Raw genomic sequence first — 8933 nt, 5'->3', positions numbered from 1 at the left:
GATGACAAATGTAAGTAAGTAAGTAAGTAAAATCTTTATTACAGTCAAAGACCAGCAATACACATTAGTTTTTACACTATATTAAAAAAATACTAACATTAAAATATAATTAAAAAGTATTGACATTAAAAGTGGATAATAATATAATGGTCCAGATATTATTAGAGGGATCTCCAGATAATTGGTACAAGATGGTGCTATACTTCTGTAGCCAATTTTTTTCTTATGGACATTGCAGCTGCACAGAACTTTGCCACTGCATACGTGGTAACCGGGTTAGTGTCCTGGAGGAGAAACCCTAGATAAAAATTGTCTGCCCTCCCTGGCAATCTCTCTAATAAGGGGAGAGTATGTGCAGACCTACAAGCTCTGTATAGCTCGCAGTGTAATAGAACATGTGAATTATCTTCCACTTCTCCTTTACTACATGTTGGGAGTATCAGTTAAAATAATAACAAGCAACAACAATACTAGTCATCCTGGATGACAAATGTTGTAGCTTAGATCGAGAATGTTCAGGATGATAAAATTCATTGGCTAGAGTAGAAAATGGACAGCCTCTCTATTCTTAGGATCTGCTCTGGATTGGAATTATAGGATAAAAAAAAATACCGAAACCAAAGCTATTATGCCCTATGACCTTACCTTCAGCATGATTGCCTAGGCTTCATTGTGCTCTTTGCCACCTATTTATAAAGTTTTGTAGTAATTTAAAAAAAAACATACACAGAAAAGCATATCATACAGAAACATATACTGCCAACACATGCATGCAGTAATAGAATAACATACAACGCAGTGGCATTGTTTTGTGTTTAAGTAAAAAGATCTGTGACATGCTAACACATTAATTTGTAGTTGAAGCTCTGGCCAACTCCTTTCCATCAAATCAATAACTTTTGGTTAAACTGTTTGGACAATAACGTTGTTATAGCAATAGAAATAGTATTTAGGCTTATATACTGCCCCATAGTGTTTTACAGCACTCTCTGAATGGTTTATAATGTAGAAGCATTATTTGTACATTGCCCCCCAACAATCTGGGTCTTCATTTTCCTGACCTCGGAAGGATGGAAGGCCAAGTCAACCTTGAGCCCATCAAGATCGAACTCCAGGCTGTGGGCAGAATTTGCCTGTAATACTGCATTTTAACCACTGTGCCATAGGCTCAAGTTAGTAAAGTAATTGTTCTGACTCCCCAGACACGACAGACCCTCTGAATTTAACTCAAAGATTCCTTTATTAGGAGGGCCGGCAGCCCCGGCAAAAAGTTTCTCTCTCACCGCAGGCTAACATTCAGCCAGAAGATGAATAGTTGTCTGCCACATCTATTCATCTCCGCCCGCTGCCTTTTATCCCCAGAACTAGGATGTGGCTTTGCTAGCAGCAGTGGCTCTTCTGTCCCAAGGACCGGCTCATAGATTTCCACAGCTCTCCTCTCCTCTGCCTTCTGTGCATCCGCACGTCAGGCACTGGACCCAGCTGCTCCTCCTCTTCTCATCAATCACCTCCCGACCTGGGGGCTGTTGACTCTCCAACTGAGGGGTGATGGACAGCCTAGACTCCGCCTCTGTCTGTCTGTCTCTCTCTTTCTCTCCGCACCAGCTCCGTTCCCTCTTCCCTCTTGGAGCTCTCAGGTTGCCTTGATGCTGTCCCTGACTCCCACACCGCCGCTTCCTCTGATTCAGCAGCTGGAGGGGCTGATGGCCAAGAAGCCACAGCAGTAACTCTTACTAACTTGAGCTCTTTCAAGCTCTTACAACCATCCCCCCCCCGCCAATTAGCATTAAATGCAATGCTAATGTACATCAACGAGACTGAAAGAAATATATAGTGGATATAGTGCGTAGAAATTATGTTATTATGAAATATACCACACCCACTGCAAAATCTGCTTGTTCATACCGTTGTTTGGTGGTGCCATGTTTGCAAGCCACCTTATTTAAATGTGATGTTTTTGTGACTGCAAAGAAGAATTAACAGAAAGATTGTGAATTCTATGGCAGGGATCAGTAAGTGGCCAGTAAATTGTGAGATTGGGCCAGTGATGATGTGGCTCACCCATTTTCTCGAGGAAAGTCTGTGTTTGGTGTTTGTGTGTTCGTGTGTGTGTGTGTGTGTGTGTGTGTGTGTGAGAGAGAGAGAGAGAGAGAGAGAGAGAATGCCTTTGTTATTTATACTCATTCTAGGCCAGTTTGAATGTAAGGTTACATTCCTGTAATCTGGTGCTTTCTGGCAAAAGAAAATGTTTATGGTCTCTCTAACTCCATGTTAAATCCAGCTAAACTTGAACATGTTGACATTTTTATACCATCTGTATATCTAGTATCATATGGAATCAGTTCTTTGTGTCCGTCTGTCTCTCTGTCTGTCTGGATTTGAGTTTGCTGTACAAATGGGAAGTCTGCAACAAAGGAAGCTGTTTGGAGAGGGTGCATGATAGCATGGCATTTATAAAATAAACTTAAAGGGCAGTTGAGCTGGGTCAAGGGTCAGCAACGTTAAACACTTAAAGAGCCACAAAAGTCCTAACCAGAAGGTCCCCATTCAATTCTGGAGCTGACCGGAAGTCCGGTTCCCCCATCATAGAGTTTCCTCCTAGCGCAGCGTCCTTTTCCCTCTGACAACCAGAAGTCTGGTAATCCCCACCATAGAGTCTCCTCCTAGTACAGCATACTTTTTCCTTTTAATGACTGGCAACAAGGAGACGCAGGAGAAGGATGAAAGAGCCACATGTGACTCCAGAGCTGCAGGTTGCTGACCCCCTGACCTAGGTTGAGATATAGTAAGCTCTTCTTACTAGGAGATATATACATGTCACGTGGTATGTGGTCTTAGAGAATAGGTGCGAATGACTGCATTAGTCCAGTTCATTCAATCTTCCCTTTGCTTTCTGTGAAGGAAGAACAACACTTGTTGAGTCATTGTGGCTTTCTTTACACATGAATTTGCAGAATCCTTGATTGTCCAGAACTTAGCACCCTCCAAATGAATCGGGGTATAGCCTCCTTCATCCCTGGCAGGTATGATGGGACTTTTAAGTCTGTGTCCCCAGGTTAAGAGAGAGGCCTTTACATACCATCAGTGATAAATGGATTGGTGGAATGTCACAAGTCCAGATTACAGCTGAGTTTATAGTTAGCACAATGTGTTTAAGCCATGGATTTAAAAATGAATGAGTCCATATGCCACAGGTGGCTGAGTTCACACTTATTGCTGAGCCATAAGTCATGGTTTACAAACCAATGCTTGAGTTTACAAATTGCGTTAAGCCTAGTTTTGGCATGCGCACTGAGTATTCTTAATGTTCAGTGCCTTGGCTATTACCAGATGTGACACACAGTCCAGCAGATTTGCAGCTGTAGATCCAGACAAATCCATCAGACTGAAGGAACAACTTTTACATTCAGCCAGAAATAGTCTTAACTACAAGCAAGGAAAAGTGGCTGGATCCACCGATCTTGCTAAACCCAAGTTGACAAAAATAATTCCTGCATTTGCATAACAGGCTGTATTCAAACAAACCCTATTGCAACTTAAGGAGATGCCTGTTTCTTACAACATCCTGAATTATAGATTATCAATCCCATTTTAGCCCACTCCAGCATATCCTCCAAACATAGCTAATGTGAATAATAATGTCAACAGAAAGGATGTGAACAAGGGTAGTAGAAGACACTCGTGATGTCTGGCTCGCACACTTGATACAGGAAATTATTTTCACAGTAACCCAAGTTGAGTGTAATAAGTAGTTCTAACCTTTGGGCTGGTTGCACAAAGCTGGAAGCCATAATATGGTTTTGTTTGTATTTAGCTTAACGTGATGTTCTTGGTGTGATGTATCTGTCCCCACCCCCCAAAAAAGACATCATGGGTTTTTTATGACAAACCATAATTTAAAATCTTACTTTCTTAAGATTATAAATTGTGTCTTCTTTTAATCACGGCTTCAACTTATATCTGAAGGCAAAATTGAAGTTATTTCTGTGGTCTGCCCACTTTTTTTTTTTAACATATTGGCAAAAGGAATAGAGAAAATTGAGAACTGCCTAAAAAGTCCTGATTATTTCACTGGTTTGTAAGATTCACTCTGCCTTGTTCTAACGCCTTCAAACCATAGTTTTTTTTTTTTAAAGCCTAAATTAGTGTTATTAATATTAATAAATTAGCTCAGTTTGTACATAGCATTAAGCCTTAAGCGATGTTTTTTTTACAGTGTTTGAACAACATGGTTTAAAGTTATTGGCAAACCAAGCCAGTGTGGTGCTTTGTTTATTTGTTGTTCAACAAATCTGAGGTTAAAAACCCTGATTTTGTGTTATATGTGAATTCCATCATTGTTTTGGTCATCAGTGCCTATATATAGCAAAATATGGAATTGCAAGCCGACCTTTTCAAAGTTTGGAATTCATTTTAGTCCAGCATTAACAATATTAATGGATTCCTCCCCTCCCCAGCTGGTGTTAGTTTATACATTTTTATATGCACTATGCTTCTTTCATCACCCCTCTTTTAAATGTTTGACAGATGTGCAGTCTACATAATAGATTATATAATATATAATAGATATTATATAGGCTACCCGATAGATATTTTGTTTAATTTGGGTTAGTTTGTTTGAGGGACAGCTAGAAAGAAGAAACTGACACCTTAGTTTTTCAAATGAAGGGAGGAATTCATGAATGTGGATAGGTTTAGAAAACTACAAAGACAGTTTGCAATGACTATGGAAGAGCAGATATTTTACGTTGATGATGATGATGTGATCCATTCAGTCATGCCCGACTGGGCGATTCTGTAGACCAAATCTTTCCACATCTTCTGATCTTGCACTACTTCTCTGAGTTCTTCTGTGATCTGGCTGGTGTCGTCTTTGATGGTGATTTTATGGTACCCATCTGCCTCTCTTGCTTTACCAATTGCATGGACACACAAGATATTAGCTATTAGGTGCAAACATCCTCTGGTAATGCAATATTGATCTTAGCTGGGAAGAAAGTACTGAACGCAGAATAGTTGAGGCAGCCTGTTGGGGCTATTGACAAATTAATATGCTGTAAATCAAGGGTGTCAAACTCAAGGACCAAGGGCCGCATCCAGCCCATGATGTGGTTGGATCTGGCCTGCGGGGCCATCCCAGTCTACCTGTATCGCTTCAGCCTGGTCTACCCAATGCGAAGAGGAAACATGCTAGCAGTCTGGGGAGTGGCATCAAGCTGGCGACGCCCACTCAGCTGGCCACATCCACCCAGTCAGCCACCAGTGAGTGGCGTCAAGCTGGCCATGCCCATCCAGTCAGCCACCCCTGCCCAGCGCCCTGAGGTCAACCACAGCCCTGATGTGGCCCTCAGTGAAATTAAGTTTGACACCCCTGCTGTAAATCATCACATTAAATATTTTAATATGAATTGAGTGTACACTAAACACGTAACAATTGTGTGGTTGATTGATTGTTTTCTTCTCGGTACACTGGATTTAGTTTGACCCATTACTATACTATCTGGCCCAGCCTGAATTTTTGATCTGATAAATTCCTTCAAAATTCTCACCACCATCCTATTTTTACCCAGCTTCTATCCTTCTGATCCTTCCTAGATGAAGGCAAGAGGGAAATATTTTTGATCTCCGCCCACTAGCAATCTTATCTTCTCCTGAAATAAATGGTGAAATCATCTGAGTTTATTTCGGGGGGGGGGGGGGATTGCTTGAAAATTTCCCTTTGAGATCACAATGTGTTAATTCTCGGCTCTGGATTGTACGTTATTTTGTATCAGGTTTTTTTTTTCCTCCTAAGAGATAACTACAGGTGTTTTGTTTATTTAAATGACTTTTCTTACCATTGGCATCAATCTCTGTTGAACTCTTTCATGTCAGTGTGTGGAATTGTGCTGTGGATAAAAATGTGTTTTGTACTTCTGAATGTTCTATGTAGCAGAAGCAGTTTTGTGTGTCGATATAAATAATGAATAACTTGCCTTTTAAAATTTCATTAAAATAATAAAAGGTCATAAGCTACTTACCATGGAAATGTAGAGCTGTTGTTTGATTCCGGTTTGTAAGATAATGTGGTTCTTTTTATTGATTTAATTATTATTATACTTAAGATTTACTTTTAAAAATAATACAGGATTTCACTGTGTCTTTCTTTTGCTTATGTTTATATATTGTTTCTCCAAACAAATTTGCAAAGTGGCTGACGGTATAAAGCATTTTAGTACAAAAAGTCAAAATCCTAAAATGGTTGTCAAGTCCAGTGACAAAGAGGGCCTGAGAGCAGGGGATTGGAGTAGAATAGGAGTCATCAACCCCTTTCGGACCTCAGGGACAACTAAATTCATAATTTTAAATCCCGCAGACCACTAATATGATCTGCCTAATGACCGGCTGGGTGGGCGTGGCTAGGTGGTCATGTGACTGGATGGGTGTGGCCAACTCAATGTCACTCGCGTCAAGGGGCGCCTCGTCAGCTTCTACTCACCCCCCCTTCCCACTCACTCCTTGCCTGCCTGCCTGGGCTCCTTAGGACCCCAACGGGAAGCAGTTGCTGGAGCTAAGCAACCACCATGAGAAAGGGTTGGCAAAACAGCTGGCTCCACATTTCCTCTTTCAACCACAAAATTGTCAGCCGAGGTGTTCTCCATTGCAAGTCCCCCAACAGCCTTATCATTCGTAAAGGCAATGGCTGATGGAGCTAGAATCCAATATTTGGAGAACTGTAGGGTGGTGTTTTTTTTAAATTTCTTGCCAAAATGATATCCATCCCCATGGACTTAGGCAGTTCAATTTCATGTTCAAACAGGTGAGGCTAAATAGGAAACAATGTTCATGAGATATTGAGTGAAGAAAAAGCTTTTTTTAAAAAAATCTCAATACTTTCAATATATCCTCTTTCCAGGAACATTTTTTGGTGGAATCATCACAGCTGGCCCTTTGCTTTGTTCAACTACTTTGTTTCCTTGCAAATAAGACCTCCCTGGATAATAAGCCCAATTGGGCTTTTGAGCACATGGGCTAAAATAATCCCTCCTCCGAAAATAAGACCTCCCCCAAAAAAACTTTAAACGCATGCTCAGCTGGTCCCCGCCATTTTTTCTGATTGCTTGCCACGCAAACAACATGAGGTGAGGAGGGGAGGGATGGGGGGAACATGCCCCATGCACCCCACACCTTACAGCTTCTTCCGCAACCCTAGCCACCGCGCCCCTTCTGTCACACTAATGACAGCTGCAAGAAGGACAGCAGGTCCAGCGATGGGCAACACAGCAGCAGCCATGAGGTGACCACGCTCACTGCCTCCTGCACCTCAAAACTAATAAGATCTCCCTGAAAATAAGGCCAAGCGCTTATTTCGAGGGTCAAAAGAAAATAAGAACCTGTCTTATTTTCGGGAAATGTTTTGTTGTGACTGAAAATACCAATTTGATTTCCCAAAAGGCATCACAACATTACCAGTATATTGGCTCACCAGAATGTCAGATGAGACTTTCAAATCCAGCTTTCCCCTACTGGGTCACAACCTCTTTTTCCTTTACTGATAGATTGTCACATGGTCCTTCAGGCAGATGTATTGGAAAACTGGTAGTTTCCCAGTTCTGTCCCAGGTTCTTTTTCCATGGCGTTCCTTCCCCAATGATGCCGGTCACCAGATATTGCTTCACGAGAAAGTATTTGAAACAGTAGCTGAGCAGCTGTGTAAATATATTAAAGATTTTTTAAAAATACAATTTTTTTTTCACATTGTAAAAGAAAAATCTTGATTTTTCTCTTCCTTTCATCTCCACACTTAGCCTGCCCTGCCAAAAGACCTACAGGGAAATAAAGATCCAAGCTGGAAAAGAAATAACAATAATAACACGAAAAATCAACAAAACTCGAGACCTTTTCCCCTTTTTTCTCCCACTTGGATCTAAATGTACCCTGACAGCTGCCCATTTGGAGACAACCTCCAGCTTTTCTAATTCACCATGTTCTAAGAAAGCTTCCTTCCTTGGCCTCGAGGCTCAGTTAGTTAAGAGTTGTGTAATTCTGAAAATCCTTCTCTGAACTGGGACAAACCCTGCCTACAAAGTACTGGGATAGCTCCAGATAACTGCATGGTGACTTCCTCTGTTCCCAGCATTGATAGGTGAGTATTGGTGGTAACATGAAAGCAAAATTAGCCTCCAAAAACAAGGAACGACTTGAGTCACACTGTGCTAACCTACAAATGTGAGTTGTGTTGTGGCCCATCAGCGGCCAGTAGAGCTGGTGCAGACTCAAGACAGTGAGGAGGTTGGGAACGGGTGCGTTTCAACCGGTTCGCGGCGGTCCCCGCAAACTGGTTGGTCGGCGAACCCGGAAGTAAGTAACTTCTGGGAATGGCGAAGGGCCCACCCGCCCACCCGTGCTCCTTACTTTGAAGGCTTCTGCGCTTCGACGTAGGCACATGGCACATACAGCGTCTGCGCGATTCTCCACGAGCAGCTGGAGCATTGCGCAGGCGCTACGACACCTGCGTGAACTGCGCGTGTGCCCGAGGACGCCGCCGGCCCCCTTCCAACCGAACCGGTTGGAATGGGATAAGCAACCCACCACTGGCTGGGAGGGAACCTGCCTTCCGCAGCCGCCGCTTCCAGTTTGCCCAAACCGGAGAGAACCAGCTTAATAATACCTCTGGAGCAGGGTGCTTTAAGTAGTAGGAAGATAGAAGCAGAAGGGGTAGTAGAAGAACTCAAGATAAATGCAGATGTTGTAATCTGTACCTTTGATCCAGGGGTGGGTTTCTCGCCCGGTTCCAACCGGTTCGGTTGGAACGGGGCCGGCGGCGTCCTCGTGCACGCGTGCGGTGCAAGCATGCGTACTAGCGTCTGTGCGATGCTCCAGCTGCTCCTGGAGGATCGCGCAGGCGCTGTATGCATCCTGCGCATGCGTGGAAGCGCAGAACTCGTCAAAAC

This window comes from Thamnophis sirtalis, unplaced genomic scaffold (genome assembly GCF_051295495.1).
Source record: "Thamnophis sirtalis isolate CommonGarterSnake01/CBP01778 unplaced genomic scaffold, rThaSir2_p1.2 scaffold_2, whole genome shotgun sequence".
Lineage (NCBI taxonomy): Eukaryota > Metazoa > Chordata > Lepidosauria > Squamata > Natricidae > Thamnophis > Thamnophis sirtalis.
Note: the sequence above shows the minus strand (reverse complement) of the source record.